We start from the raw sequence: 15,331 nt of genomic DNA on the forward strand, positions 1-15,331 counted from the left end.
ACTTCGTGCTACGTGTATGTTTGTCGCTATGCTGCGGCCTTTAATACCACAAGTCTGATGTGGCCCTACCAGCTTTGTAATAACCCCCTGGAGGCTTTTGGCTAATACCTTCATAAGTATTTTATAGTCAACGTTAGTGAGGCTGATCGGACGATAAGAACCCACAGAGAGACGTTTTTCCGGGTCATCACTTTTGGGTATCAGCACAACGTGTGATCTTCTGAAAGACAGCGGAACTCGCTTGCTGTCATAAGCTTCAGCGAAAACATTAAGCAACAAGGGAGCGACCCTACTTTTAAAGGCTTTGTAGAAGGCGGCCCCAAGGCCATCGGGCCCGGACGCTTTGCCCGGCGTCAAGTCACCGATTGCATCCTCGACTTCCCATAGAGTAATCTGCTCTTCCAAACGTGCTTTAACGTCATCGTCCAGCTTCGGCATAAACAGTAAAAATCTCTCCCGGAACCCTTCCATAATGTTCCTTTGTTGTCCAAGCAGCTTAGAAAAATGATCAGCTATCACGCGCATGATCACCTTGATATCCGACGTCATATCGTTGCCACTAGCTATTTCATCATATCTCTTTTCATCAGACAACGCCCGCTTCGTTGGTCTTTCACCTACCCACAATTTTTCTGCTCTTGTCCGTATTATCGCGGCCTTATACTTCTCAGCGTCAATTTTCTCCAGTTGGCTCTTCACGTCTCTCATTTCCTTCTTAAAAACACCAGGCTGGATGTTTTCCATGCAAGTAAAATATTCAAGCTGCTCGCGAAGCTTTCGTTCACTTTGGTTCTGCTTATACTTGAGGGCACTACCTCTCTCAATGGCAGCTATTTTAACTCTTTGCTTAAATTCCTCCCATTCGGCCGCTAGATTTGTTGACTGCGCAGCGCGTAGCCTGTCCAGTTCATCCGTCACTACTATAACGAACTTTTCGTCCTCCAGGAGCTTCACATTAAATTTCCAGAGGTTCCAATTTAAACGTGTTTTCGCCTGCCCTCTGCCAAACCCGGCAATAACCAAACAATGGACGCTAAAAGAAATCGGTTTCACATCGTACGCGGTGCACAACGCAACTAGTTCAGCTGAGACATAAATTCTATCCAGCCTTGCATGGCTATCTCGCTGAAAGTGGGTATAAATCGGGCGAGTACCATTGGAAAAAACGTTGCCTACGTCATCTAAACCGTGATCATGTACTATCTCCGATAACAACTCGGCGCTCTTATCACGAATACGGCTCTTTTTGGATCGATCTTCAGCTGCACAAACACAGTTGAAGTCGCCTAGGAGTATTAGCACTTTATCACAGTTTAGGTACGTTTGAAACTTCTCAAAAAAAAGTGCGATCTCTTACAACATTCGGTGCATAAGCGCACACAACGCGGTAACTCACACCCGAAAGACTAAAATACACCACTAAAAGGCGGCCAGATTGGCATGACTCAACCGTTTGTACGCAACTACAAAAGTCGTTGCGCATGAAAACGGCACAACCACCAGAACTGCCAACAGCATGACAAAAATGTACATTGAAATGAGGACGAAAAACTGACACCATTCGGTCGGCTACTTCCGGGTTCTCTATTTTAGTCTCATGAACTGCGACCAAGTCCAAATCGTTTTCGAGCAGTAAGCGGCTTAATTGGCACTGTCGCCTTCTAGCGCTTAGCCCTCGTACATTCAGGGTTGCTACGCGCAAGGTCGCTTCAGTTAACAGGGCCATGACTGCAAATTATGTTGCCCTTCCGAATGGTGTCCGTTGCGAAGAACAAACCAGAGATGAAACTTATTGCCATATTTTCCTCACAGGATGACACCGCGAAACTAAACCCGGCCCGCGGCCGTAAAGCTGTCGCGTCTGGAGAGCAGCGCAAGAAAAGTGATGCACATTGCACTTTTTGACAATTTTTGACCCACCCCAACCCCATCCCCCATTTACTCGCCGTAAGGAACATCTACGGAGGCGGATTCACCGCCCACAGTGGTTCTCCCGGAATGTTAGGTCGCGGTCTATAAGGGGAGCGCCTCACACCTGGCGTTTTTGTGGGCGGCTCGCCGCCTCCACCGTCGTCCCGCTGTTGCTCACTGTCCACCGTCCTCTCATGCGCCCGCTTCCCGGCCATCGAGCTGGCTTCGTCGCGCGAAACATCCATGCACTCCTCCACGGATTCAGTCACGCTCACCGGAGGCTGCACATCTGGTGGCGTATCCCGTCCAGTCGATGCAGAGTCAACACCTTTGGCGGGCTCGTGCTGGTCCTTGGAAGTTACGGCGTCTTGCTGCTTGTTACGCTCGCCCTCCGGACAAGCGGACGGTGTAGACGGCTGTGCTTCACGGGAGTTTGCCTGAGGTGTCGCCTATTCCAAGTCTGCCTCGTCCATGAGCAGGTCGGCGGTGTCCTCGCTGCCCCCAGGCCCCGTCACGCTGGCGTACGTTCGCTCACACTGGCCGTCTTCGTGACCGAAGCACCACATCGCGGGATGCGGCACTCGCGACGGATATGGCCCGTTCCCCAGCAGCGAAGGCAGAGCGGAGCCCTGCCCGGTACAACGACGAGGGCGGGCTCACCGGACACACTTAGCTGGTGTGGCAAGTCGTCAATTTTGACTCCGGCGTTCAGCTTCAGAGTCACAAGCCTCGTTGTAGACCCTTTGTCAGTCAATCCCTCGGCCCGCCAACGCTCCCTGACAATGTCGGTGACTACCGAAAGGCATGAAGGCAAGGCGCACGTCCTCGTCAGGCACACTGTGGAGCAACCAGTGTACCTTCATTCGGACGTCCCTGTTGGCCGGGTCGATGACGATACAGCGCTTGCTTTTAATTTGCAGTTCACCGATGCTGACCAACTTCCTGACCGCTTCAGCGTCCTTGAAGGTGACCGCCCACACATGGATCATACGGTACGCCCCCAAGGCGACTACCTCGGGGAGCACCGAATACTGAGCCAGAGCGTCGCGGAAGTCTTCTACCCTGTAGGGGCGAGCCTTGACGTCCGCGTGCAAAAACACGGTATTTAAAACGAACCGACCTGTAGGCAAACTGGGCAGAACAACCTGGTAATCGCTTTCCATTGCCGATGACCTGTTACAGCGGCCGAGCTTGGCCGCTATCGCCGCTCCATCGGAGCTCATGAAAAAACACGTCCGTTCGCTAGCGCGGCCGGAAGTCACTATTGCGCCACGGAGGCGGCTGCTCTGCGCTCTCCCCACCACGCACACGCTACAGAAAATCTACCAGAATAAATACAGCAAAAAAGCATCAAAAAGGAGAAGGTTCGCCCCCGGGAGGGCTCGAACCTCCAACCATTCGGCTAACAGCCGAACGCGCTATCCGATTGCGCCACAGATTTTTTTTCTTTATTGCCTGCTTTGACAGAATTACACTAAAACAAAACATGAGTACACGTATAAAATACATCAGTCACACTTGGCTGACGTAGTCATATTAAAATCTTTTCAAATTTACAAGGTCATAAAGAATAGCCACCCATTCAGGAGGCTCGGTTTGCGCTTGATAATGTTCTCTAACTTCTGCAATACTGAGAATGAAATTTTCACGTGTCGTGCGAACATTTATATCAGCATGACGGACCGACATTCTTGTTTTCCACAAGCTGTGGAGGCTCAGGAGCATGAACGTATCATACGGTATTTCACCTTCATTATCAGTGGGCAAGAAACGTATACCTATCGGTGTGATTGGAAGATCTTTTTTGAGCGTTCGTTGTAGGATGTCCCAATGAAATATTGCATCCCAACAGTCAATGAAAGCATGATCAATGGTCTCCGGTTTTTTGCAGAGCAAGCAGTTAGCTGTCCATGGCACGTAAACCCCTTTCTGTTCTAACCATGTCTTTACTGGCAACGTATTGGTATGCAATTTAAAAAAGAAACTTAACTGAAGATCCTTCTTACTCTCTTCAAAACGTCATTTCCTGGTCCTCCACAGTTTACAGTTCGGTATATAGATATTGGCATCACTTAACTGAAGATCCTTCTTACTCTCTTCAAAACGTAATTTCCTGGTCCTCCACAGTTTACAGTTCGGTATATAGATATTGGCATCATAACATACACTAAATCCTTATAGAGCTTTTTCTTTGTGATGGTACATAAATATTGCAAGGAAAACCTCGCATGCAAGATACGAAAAGACATAACCACTTCATGCATATATCCAGTCACACTTTGCCCTCTGTCTTCACAAGACGCTATAATGAACTCTGGCAGAGCTTTTGCCAGCCGTACCTGAATTACTGTTCGCAAGAAACCATCACTTTGGTCTCGTAAAAAGAAAAAGCGCGACACAAGCTGCGTGATATACAAGTGAGCGAGACCCAGTTCACCACTGCGAACTGACCGAAACAAATTACTGCGACTGACCCTTTCCCAACTGCAACCCCAAATAAACACAGCGAATACCCTATGTATCTTTTGCACATTCACTCTAGCCATGAACAGAATTTGCATTACATACCACACTTTGGCTACTAAAAACAAGTTACAAGCACTAGCGCGGCCGAACATTGACAAGCCTCGTCCCATCCAGCCACCTGCTTTTTCCTTCATCTTATGAGTTTCGTCCAACCAGTAATCCTTGCTATCTTTGTAATCCTGGAGTGGCGCTCCCAGATATTTTGCTGGTGTGGTCGTCCAGCGTGCCGATGCAAAACAATCTGGCGTTATGTACCAATGATCATGCCATATGCCACAGCTTTTGCCCAATTTATTTCAGATCCTTTTTGCTTGCAGTACTCTTTTGTCACGCGAATGACTTCTCGGATACTTCCTCGATCATCGCAGAAAACAGCAATGTCATTCGCGTACGCCAACAATTTTACTTCGGTCCTTTGCAGTCTAAATCCTCTAATATTCTCGCTACGGATCACGGCTAAACAGAATGGCTCAAGGTACACCGCAAAAAGCAGGGGGCTGAGCGGACATCCTTGCCGGACGCTGGATCTGACTGAAATCCTTTCACTCAGGTTTTTATTAATGATAATCTGTATAGTACAGTCCCGATATGCCATTTTTACTCCTTCCATAATAACATTGCCAACGTTTACGTAACTAAGAATAAGAAACAGCACTTCATGTGACACTCGATCAAATGTCTTCGCTAGGTCGAGCTGCAGCATGGCAACACGACCTGAAAAGGCGTCACAGCATTCGAGTACACTGCGTGCCACATGAGTGTTGGTGGAAATGGTGCGCCCTTTGATGCCACATGTTTGGTGTGGCCCGACAATGTCTTTGATCAAAGTTTGTAGCCTCTTCGCCAGGATTTTCATTAATATCTTGTAGTCTGTATTTGTAAGACTAATTGGTCTATATGAGCTTACTGATAAAAGCTTCTCGTGATCGTCTGTTTTTGGGATTAGGACCATATGGCCACTACGAAATGACGGAGGTACTTGCTTTTTCTCGTATGCCTCAGCGAACACTTGTAATAATATATATGACACTTCAGGTGCGAAAGCTTTATAAAAAGCAGATCCCAGCCCATCCGGTCCCGGCGCCTTTCCGTCAGCCTGCTCTTCTATCGCATGCTCGATGTCACGTTTGCTGATCTGTTCTTCTAATCTCTCTCTTACGTCATCATCAAGTTGCGGCATGGCATTCAAGAAATCTCTTTCAAACCCTAAATCCACCAGTTTCCTTTCACCAAAAAGTTTCCGATAGTGCTCTGCAAAGGCGTTTTCTATCATTTTTTGATCCGATGTGATCTTATCATCATACCTGATTTGTTGAATTTCATTCTTCATAGCATACCTCTTTTCATCGGCCAGGGCCGGTATTTTGTAGCGATGCCTTTAATGTCATAATGCCTTTTCGCGCTTATCGCGCTTTGTCAGTGGTCGGAGCGACGGTCCGCTCGCGTTATCAACGTTGATATCGTGAGCGGACCGTCGCTCTGACCACTGACAAAGCGCGATAATAGCGAAAAGGCATTATTACTTTAAAGGCATCGCTACAAAATAGCGGCCCAGGGCGCGTTTGTTTGGCCTCTCATCAACCCATAGCCTCTCTGCTCGCGCCCGAATCACAGCAGCCTTATATTTTCTAATGTCGATATCTTCCAATTCGTTTTTAACGGTGCTAATATCACCTGTAAACTTTCCAGGTTCGGCACTCTCCATCTCAAGCAAGAACTCTAGCTGTCGTTGGAGCTCCTTTTCCTTCGTTTTTTCCTTGTGGCGCCTAACACATCCTCTTTCAATCGCGATCATTTTAACTTTAATTTTTAGCTCTTCCCATGCTTCCGCATAGTCCCTTGGCTGGTCGTTTAATACTTTTGCTATTTCTTCTTTTACTCTGGTAACAAAGCATTCATCTTGAAGAAGGTTCTGATTAAATTTTCAAAGCTGCCAGTTGAGACGCGACTGTTTTGGTCGCGTGCCAATGGTAAAAAACACCATACTATGATCGCTGAAAGACACCGTCTGTGCAACATAGCCGTTACACATTGGTACAAGGTCAAGCGAAACATACGCTCTATCCAATCTCGCCTGACTGCCGCGCTGACAATGCGTATATTGCAGTTGTGTTGTACCGATTAAGAGACGGCCAACATCTTCTAAGTTGTGTTCCTGAACTAGGGTGTTCAAAAACAGAGCACTTTTGTCCCGCACTGCGGTTCGGTTAGCGCGATCTTGAGCATAACATACGCAATTGAAGTCCCCCAAAAATATGATATACCTATCGCTATCAGAACTTAGATACTGTTCAACTTCGGCGAAAAACACATTTTTTCATGCATATCATTGGGCGCATACACACAAATAAGTCTCCACTGAAAACCACTGAAAGAAAAATCAAAAACGATAAGACGACCAGTTTCACTTACAGTGAGCGCTTGCTCAGTGATACCCAAACTCTTTCGTATCAAAAGTAAACAGCCCCCGGACGTCCCCACAGCATGGCACACACAAGCGTTTTAATACATCCTAAAAGTGGCTACCATGCGATCAGTTTGTTCTTCGCTTTCAACCTTTCTTTCTTGTACTGCAACAAGATCCAGTTCATTTTCAGCAAGGAGGCGACTGACCTGATATTGCCGACGTCTTGCGGCAAGGCCACGTACATTAAGCGTGGCCACTCGCAGTGCTCTCACCAGATTCACTGCCATTGTCGATTAAAAACAAACTGACCACATATTGCGCATTCCGCGCCTACACCCAACGTGCATAACGTCCAACAGATGCATGCATGTCAGTATACACAGATTCCCACAATTTCCAAGAACCGTCTTCACGCGTACCTTGGATGCGTAGCACACGACCTTTCTCGATTTTGTAGCCATGGTGCGTGGTTCTCTGCCCGTGCGCCTTCGCAGGCACGTGTTCACGTCTTACTTGAGCTTTGTAGCCGCCGGTTGTCTATCCGGCGGGATAATTGGTTTCGGTCGAAAGGTCGGCCGACGCGTAACCACCGATTTTGCAGGCGGTTCCTCGCTTGAAGGGTCTCCTAAATCGCCCTCCTCGCGGTCTGTTTGGTCGCGAGTTCTTTTCACGACGGACCCGCTTACGCCAGCTACTTCCATTTCCTCAGTATACGCTTCGTCGCTGCAAGTCGTATCGGTGCTTGATGGTTCTATATCTACGTTGTCAACCATGTTTGGGTCGTTTATTGCGCTCTGTTTCACTTCATCTCCAGGCTCACTTGTCCCGGGCGATTTTCCCTCCTCTGGTCCCAGTGGCTCTTGCTCAGAGGGCGTCACCGGTACCTTCGTCTGATCCGCATCACCAGGAGACACTTCAGCAACTTCGGCTTCATCCATTAGGAGCTCAACCATTTCTTCTTTTGCTGCTGGCCCTGTCACGCTCGCGTATGTTTTCACGCACTGCGACTCGTCATGCCCATAGCGACGGCAGAGTGCGCAACGAGGAACGCGGCAATCCCGACGGATGTGTCCGGTGTTCCTGCACCGAAGGCAAAGCGGTGCTCTGCCTGGTGCTACTACCAAGACCTGTTCCCCCGCGACACGCAACAAATGTGGCACGTCTTCCACTGTCAGTCCCTTCCGCAACACTAAATTGACAAGCCGTGTTGACGAACCCTTGTCTCGCAGTCCTTGAACACGCCACCGTTCTCGAGCAATGTCCTTGACAGTGCCGAAGGGTGCCAAGGCTTCGCACACATCCTCATCCGGAAGGTTGTGAAGCATCCAATGTACCTTTAGACGCACTGCTTGGTTCCCAGGATCGATAACCATGCAACGCCGCTCTTTGACCTTGACCTCTCTTGCACATAGCATTTGCTTCACAGCTTCACCGTTCTTGAATATTACTGCCCATATGTGACTCATTTGATACGCCCCTAGCGCAACTACGTCGGGCCACAACTTCAAACTTGCCAGCATGTCCCGGAAATGTTCCACGCGATACGGTCTAGCACGCATGTCTGCGTGTAAAAACAAAGTGTTCAAAACAACTCTCCCAGTTGGTAATTGTGGCAGCAGCACCTGATACTCCGAATCCTCGTTCATACTTGTCCTGGTACCGCGGCCCTGTTCGGCTGCTGAAGCCGCTCCAATGCTGACGGAGCTCATATCAACCACGTCCGTACCCGACGGTGTCCGGAAGTGGAATCCTACTGCGCCACGGAGGCGGCTGCTCGGCGCTCTCACCACCACGCACATGCTACAGAAAATCTACCAGAATAAATACAGCAAAAAAAGCATCAAAAAGGAGAAGCTTCGCCCCGGGAGGGCTCGAACCTCCAACCTTTCGGTTAACAGCCGAACGCGCTATCCGATTGCGCCACGGAGGAGGCTGCTCGGCGCTCTCCCCACCACGCACATGCTACAGAAAATCTACCAGAATAAATACAACAAAAAAGCATCAAAAGGAGAAGCTTCGCCCCCGGGAGGGCTCGAACCTCCAACCTTTCGGTTAACAGCCGAACGCGCTATCCGATTGCGCCACGGAGGCGGCTGCTCGGCGCTCTCCCCACCAAGCACATGCTACAGAAAATCTACCAGAATAAATACAACAAAAAAGCATCAAAAGGAGAAGCTTCGCCCCCGGGAGGGCTCGAACCTCCAACCTTTCGGTTAACAGCCGAACGCGCTACCCGATTGCGCCACGGAGGCGGCTGCTCGGCGCTCTCCCCACCACGCACATGCTACAGAAAATCTACCAGAGTAAATACAGCAAAAAAGTATCAAAAAGGAGAAGCTTCGCCCCCGGGAGGGCTCGAACCTCCAACCTTTCGGTTAACAGCCGAACGCGCTAGCCGATTGCGCCACGGAGGCTTTTTTTTTTCTTTATTGCCGTCTTCGACTACAAAATCAAGGGTTACAAATGATAAAGCGTGACAGCCACACTTTGGCTAGCACAGTACTAAAATCTTTTCAGTGACACCAATTCATCGAGTACAGACATCCATTGTGGTGAATCAGGCAGTACTTTGTACGCGTCTCTCCCGTAAACAACACTCTCAATGAAGTGTTCTCGCACCGGTATCACAACGATGTCTGCATGTTCAAATTGCATGCGAGTTTTCCACATCGCGTGGAGGCCCAGGACCATAATGAGGTCATACGGTACTTGCTCTGAGGTATCTACTGGCAAGAAGCGTATTCCATACGGGTCCAGAGGTAACTGTTTCTTCAGCGTTCTCTGCAGAACGTCCCAGTGAAAGATCGGGTCCCAGCAATCCAGGAAAACATGTTCTATTGTTTCTGGTTTTTTTACATAAAAAGCAGTCGGTTGTCCAGGGGATGAAAATACCCTTGCTATGAAGCCAGGTCTTAACGGGAAGTGTGTTTGTATGTAATTTGAAAAAGAAAGACTTAGTTGATGGTGTGGTGTGGCGAACGGTACGGCGGTGTGGCGAACGGTACAAAGGTACAGGTAGCATCGTGTCCACGAGATCTCTGTACAATTTTTTCTTTGTAACGGTAGACAGATACTGCTGCGAAAAACGGACATTCACCATCCTATACGCCAGCACCACTTCACGCAGGTACCCAGTCAAGGTTCCCGGCATGTTCTGAGCCGACGAAACAACAAATCCCGGAAGAAGTCTACCCAGCCGTACTTGTATTAGTGTCCGAAGAAAGAGATCATTTTGATCCCGCAGAAACACAAAGCGTGACACAATTTGTCGCAAAAACAAGTCAACTAGACCAAGCCCACCTTTCTTGACCGGGAGAAACAAATTTGTTCGACTCGTCCTCTCCCAGGTAGAAGCCCAAATGAAAGTAGCGAAAATGCGGTGAATTTTTTGTACGTTTACCCGCGCAGCACACAACACATTCATGACATACCATATCTCAGAAACTAAAAAAAGGTTACAAACAGTGGCTCTAGAAAACATTGACAGTTGCTTTCCTCTCCAACCGTCAGCCTTTTCCTTTGCTCTCGAAACTTGGTCGAGCCAGTACGGTTCAGGCTCACGGTAACTTCCGAGGGGCAACCCCAAGTACTGTGTAGGTAACCTTGACCAATTCAATCGAGAAAAGGTCTCCGGTGTGTCTTCCCAACTCCCATGCCAGAAGCCATAGCTTTTATCCCAGTTCATCTGGGCTCCAGCTGAATCGCAAAATTTTTCGACTACAGCAGTTGCCTCTTTAATGCTGGCTTTATCTGTGCAGAAAATCGCGATGTCGTCGGCATACGCCAATGTTTTTACATGTGCTGCCTGTAGTCAATAGCCTGCTATGCGTTCGTTGTTTTTAATGGCCAAACAGAGTGGCTCGATATAAGCAGCAAACAGAAGGGGCGAAAGCGGGCATCCTTGACGCACAGAAGAGAGCACACGAAAGCTATCGGTGAGCTCCCCATTAACAATAATTCGCGTTGAGCAGTTTTTGTACGCTATCATGACACCTTCCGTTATCACACTGCCAACATTCGTGTGTTCAAGTATGCATACAAGAGCCTTGTGCGAGACGAGGTCGAAGGCTTTTGCCAAATCGATCTGCATCATCGCGACGTAATCGCCAATCGCATCGCAACACTCTAGCACACTTCGAGCCACGTGTACATTTGTGGTAATACTGCGATCTTTAATGCCACAAGTCTGGTGCGGCCCTACCAGTGTTTGGATCACACTTTGCAGTCGTTTCGCTAAAACTTTCGTGAATATCTTATAGTCAACGTTGGCTAGAGTTATCGGGCGATATGAGCCTGGCAACAAACGTTTCTTTTCGTCATCACTCTTCGGGATTAACACAATATGCGAGGTTGTGAAAAACAAGGGCAATCTTTTTCTGTCATACGCTTCGCTGATAACTAGATGGAGGACATGAGCCAGCGCTGACTTAAACGTTTTATAGAAAGTGGCCCCTAAGCCATCAGGCCCAGGTGCTTTACCGGGCGCCAACTCGTCTATTGCGCACTCTATCTCACTCAGGGTAATGGGATGTTCTAGCCGTGCCTTAACTTCTTCATCAAGCTTTGGCATCAATGAAAGGAATTCCGTCTGGTAGCCATCTTTAGGTTCGCGTGGTTGACCTAAGAAGGCTTTGAAGTGATCGACGATCCCTTGTTTGATGTCGTTTTTGTCGGACGTGATGTCATTGCCTTAAGCTAGCTGGCGGATTTCCTTCCGACATGCGTACCTTTTCTCGTCTGAGAGAGCTCGTTTTGTTGGCGCTTCTCCCGCCCACAGCTTCTCAGACCTTGATCGCACAACGGCGGCTTTGTATTTCTCAGTATATCCTTTCGAGTTCGGCTTTCACTTCCTTTATTTCGTTAACATACACACCAGGCTGGACACTTTCCATGGTGATGAAAAATTGCAGTTGCTGGCGTAGGTTTGTTTCTGCCTGTTTCAGGTTATGCCGAAGGACACTGCTTCTTTCAATAGCCATTGTTTTAACTTTCTGTTTAAATTCTTCCTATTTAATGGCGAAGCTTGCTAATTCGACTGAAATCAGGCTTTCTAGTTCATTCGCAACATCATCAACGAAAGCATCGTCATCCAACAACTGCGCGTTCAATTTCCAGGGGTCCCAGTTAAAGGTGTGTATGATCTGTCTTTTCCCAAAGGTGGCAGTTACCAAGCAGTGATCGCTATATGCAATGGGTTGCACATCATATTCACTACACAAGGGCACCAATTCGGCTGACACATATAATCTATCTAGCCGAGCGTGGCTATCACGCTGGAAGTGGGTAAACTGCGGGTGAGTACCACTGGCGAAGACACTACCGATATCTTCCAAGTCGTAATCGTGCACCACTACATTTAGCAATTCAGCACTCTTATTGCGTACGTGTGAAAATTTTGCGCGGTCGTCAGCAGCGCATACACAGTTAAAATCGCCCAGCAGTATTACCACCTTGTCACAGTTTACGTACTCTTCAAGACGCTCAAAGAAAGATCGCCGGTCTGTTTTAATATTCGGTGCGTAGACACAAATGACACGGAAATCCTTATCGCAAAAACAAAAATCAGCCACTAAAAGGCGCCCACTTTCACACGAAAACACTGACTGCACACAAATGCGAAAGTTTAATTCTTCGAATGAATACAGCACAACCACCTGATCCACCAACAGCGTGAGAAACACACACGTCAAAGTGCGCACGAAAATTGGACACCATTCTGTTGGTTAGTTCTTTGCTCTCTATTTTCCTTTCTTGGATTCCCACATGATGCAAGTCATTATCTAAGAGTAGGCTACTTAGCTGACATTGCCGCCTTCTTGCACCGAGCCCTCGTACATTTAAAGTGGCTACACGTAGCGCTCCTTCGATATTAGCTGCCATGACTACATGGTAGAATGGTGCCCATCACAGTTACGCATAGACGAGTGTTCATAATGACGTGCCGATAACCGCGTCGAATGTCACAATAGGGAACACAACCCGACTTCTCGAAAGCAACACTCACATGCAGCTTGGGCCCTCGTTCTTGACACATATCCAAAAGAATAGCGCTCAGGGTGACGGCCATTGCACTCACCAACCCCCAAACCCGCCTCAAGCTAAACACAGTACAGAACTACGGAGGCGGTTTACCCGCCTGCCGTGAATCGGCCGTAATGTTCGGCCGCAGCTTCAAGGTTGGTCTCCTCATACCTGGCGTTTTGGGCGGTGGCTCGTCTCCGCCGCTGCTGTCCTGCGTCGTAGCCAGGCTATTGGTCTGGTCGCGCGGGCGTTTCCCCGCCTGCAAGTTAGCGAGCCCGGTATGGGTGTCCATGTCTTCCTGTTCAGGGGGGATGGAGGCCGCTCCCGAATCAGGTGGGCTCTCTTCCTCACGGTTCGGCATGGCTACAGTGCCCTCTACTTGCTCTTGTTGTTCAGTGGCGACGGCTTCATTGACATGTTGCTCCTGTTGCTGAAGTCGTACCTCCGTCTTTGCCGCCTCGCCAGCTGCTTCCTTAGGCGTGGACGATGTGTCTTCCATGTCCGCCTCGTCCATGAGTAGGGCGGAGTTGTCGTCGTTGCGCACGGGTCCGGTCACGCTAGCGTACGTCCGCTCACACTGACTCTCTTCGTGACCGAAGCGTCGGCACGCACCACACCGCGGTATGCGGCAGTCGCGACGAATATGGCCTGTTCCGCGGCAGCGTAGGCAGAGTGAGGCCCTGCCCGGCACAACCACGAGAGCCAGCTCGCCAGAGACGCTCACCTGGTGTGGGAGATCATCCAGCATTACGCCCGGCTTCAACTTCAGCGTAACCAGTCTTATAGTAGAGTTCTTATCAGCCACGCCATGAACACGCCACCGCTCGCGGGCGACGTCCGTGACCTTTCCAAACGGCGCGAAGGCAATACGCACGTCCTCGTCGGGAACGGTGTGCAGCAGCCAATGCACTTTCAAGCGCACATCCTGGTTGGCGGGGTCAATGACGAGGCATCGGCCCTTTTTGACCTGCAGCTCACCAACGCTGACTATCTTCTTCACGGCTTCGTCGTCCTTGAAGGTCACGGCCCAAACGTGGCTCATACGGTAGGCCCCGAGAGCCACCACTTCCGGCAGGAGCGATAACGAGGCGAGCGCATCGCGGAAATCTTCCACCCGGTATGGGCGGGCCCTGATGTCACAATGTAAAAAAACTGTGTTCACAACAAAACGTCCTGTTGGCAAACTCGGCAAAACAACTTGATACTCGCTGTCCGAGGTGAAGATCCTTTTACCGCGGCCGCTCTGGGCCGCTGAAGCCGCTCCTACGGAGCCCGTCATCTTACGTCCGTCACGCTCGGTGGCCGGAAGCAGAATATTGACACGTATACATGTTTATCTTTCACCGGTGGCCGCTTTCCACCGGCTAACAAATGTTAAACGTTATCGCTAGGCGCAGGACGCGCCTGTATCGGAAGTTTCTAGAACGTTATCGATGCTTCTTTCCATTGCCTGTTTTCACCGACGCTTCTGTTATCTGATTGCATGACTGACGCGAATTGTCTGGAACTTTCTGGAAGACACGCGGGCATCAGGGATTAATCTAGAACCTTCGATGACTCAGGTATAAAAGCCGACGCGTTTCGCCGCTGATCAGATTTTCGACGATCGCCGACTGTGTTCGCCGCTATCGTTGTGCTTTGAGTGTACCTTGCTTTTGTGGGCACAGGTTCGCCCAATAAACAACCAGTTTCGTCGTACACAGTTTGACGACTGTTTTCTTCAGCGTCACTACTACGTGAATATTGCGCCACGGAGGCGACTGCTGTGCGCTCTCGTCACCACGCACACGCTACAGAAAATCTACCAGAATAAATACAACAAAAAGCATCAAAAGGAGAAGCTTCGCCCCCGGGAGGGCTCGAACCTCCAACCTTTCGGTTAACAGTCGAACGCGCTAGCCGGTTTCGCCACGGAGGCTTTTTTTCTTTATTGCCTTCTCGGACATGGAAATACAAAGCACAAAAGATAAAAACACCTCAGCTACACTTGAGCTGACGCCGTGCGGAGCTAAAATCTTTTCAGTTGCACCAAATCATCAAGCAGTGGCATCCACTCTGGTGGATCAGGCTGCGCCCTGAAACATTCACGAATATGAACAACACTCTCGATAAAGTTTTCACGTGTAGAACGTGTATTTATGTCAGCGTGTCGCACCTACATTCGTGTTTTCCACAGACTGTGGAGGCCAAGGAGCATGATTAAATCGTAGGGCACATCTTCGTTTTCAACTGGTAAGAACGGGATGCCATAAGAGTTTAAGGGGAGCTCTTTTTAATCGTTCTCTGAAGCACATCCGAGTAAAAAATGCGATCCCAGCATTCTAAGAAAAGATGTTCAACTGTCTCGGGATTCCTGCATAACAAACAGTTTGTTGTCCATGGCACAAATATCCCTTTATCATGCAGCCAGGTTTTGACAGGCAGCGTACCGGAATGCAGTTTAAAAAAGAATGTTTTTACTGCAGG

The 15,331-nt window shown here is 49.0% G+C and overlaps 4 non-coding genes across 4 annotated transcripts; all 4 read right to left on the minus strand.

Annotated features, from left to right (window-relative positions):
- Positions 1 to 8,699: 8,699 nt before the first annotated feature.
- Positions 8,700 to 8,774, minus strand: Trnan-guu (transfer RNA asparagine (anticodon GUU)). Its single transcript has one exon. It is a non-coding gene; the product is annotated as a tRNA-Asn (tRNA).
- An 87-nt stretch (positions 8,775 to 8,861) lies between these two features.
- Trnan-guu (transfer RNA asparagine (anticodon GUU)) lies at positions 8,862 to 8,935 on the minus strand. Its single transcript has one exon. It is a non-coding gene; the product is annotated as a tRNA-Asn (tRNA).
- An 87-nt stretch (positions 8,936 to 9,022) lies between these two features.
- On the minus strand, positions 9,023 to 9,096 carry Trnan-guu (transfer RNA asparagine (anticodon GUU)). The gene has a single exon. It is a non-coding gene; the product is annotated as a tRNA-Asn (tRNA).
- An 88-nt stretch (positions 9,097 to 9,184) lies between these two features.
- On the minus strand, positions 9,185 to 9,258 carry Trnan-guu (transfer RNA asparagine (anticodon GUU)). Its single transcript has one exon. It is a non-coding gene; the product is annotated as a tRNA-Asn (tRNA).
- Between the last annotated feature and the right edge of the window lie 6,073 nt (positions 9,259 to 15,331).

The sequence above is a fragment of the Dermacentor silvarum genome, chromosome 1 (assembly GCF_013339745.2).
Source record: "Dermacentor silvarum isolate Dsil-2018 chromosome 1, BIME_Dsil_1.4, whole genome shotgun sequence".
Classification (NCBI taxonomy): Eukaryota; Metazoa; Arthropoda; class Arachnida; order Ixodida; family Ixodidae; genus Dermacentor; species Dermacentor silvarum.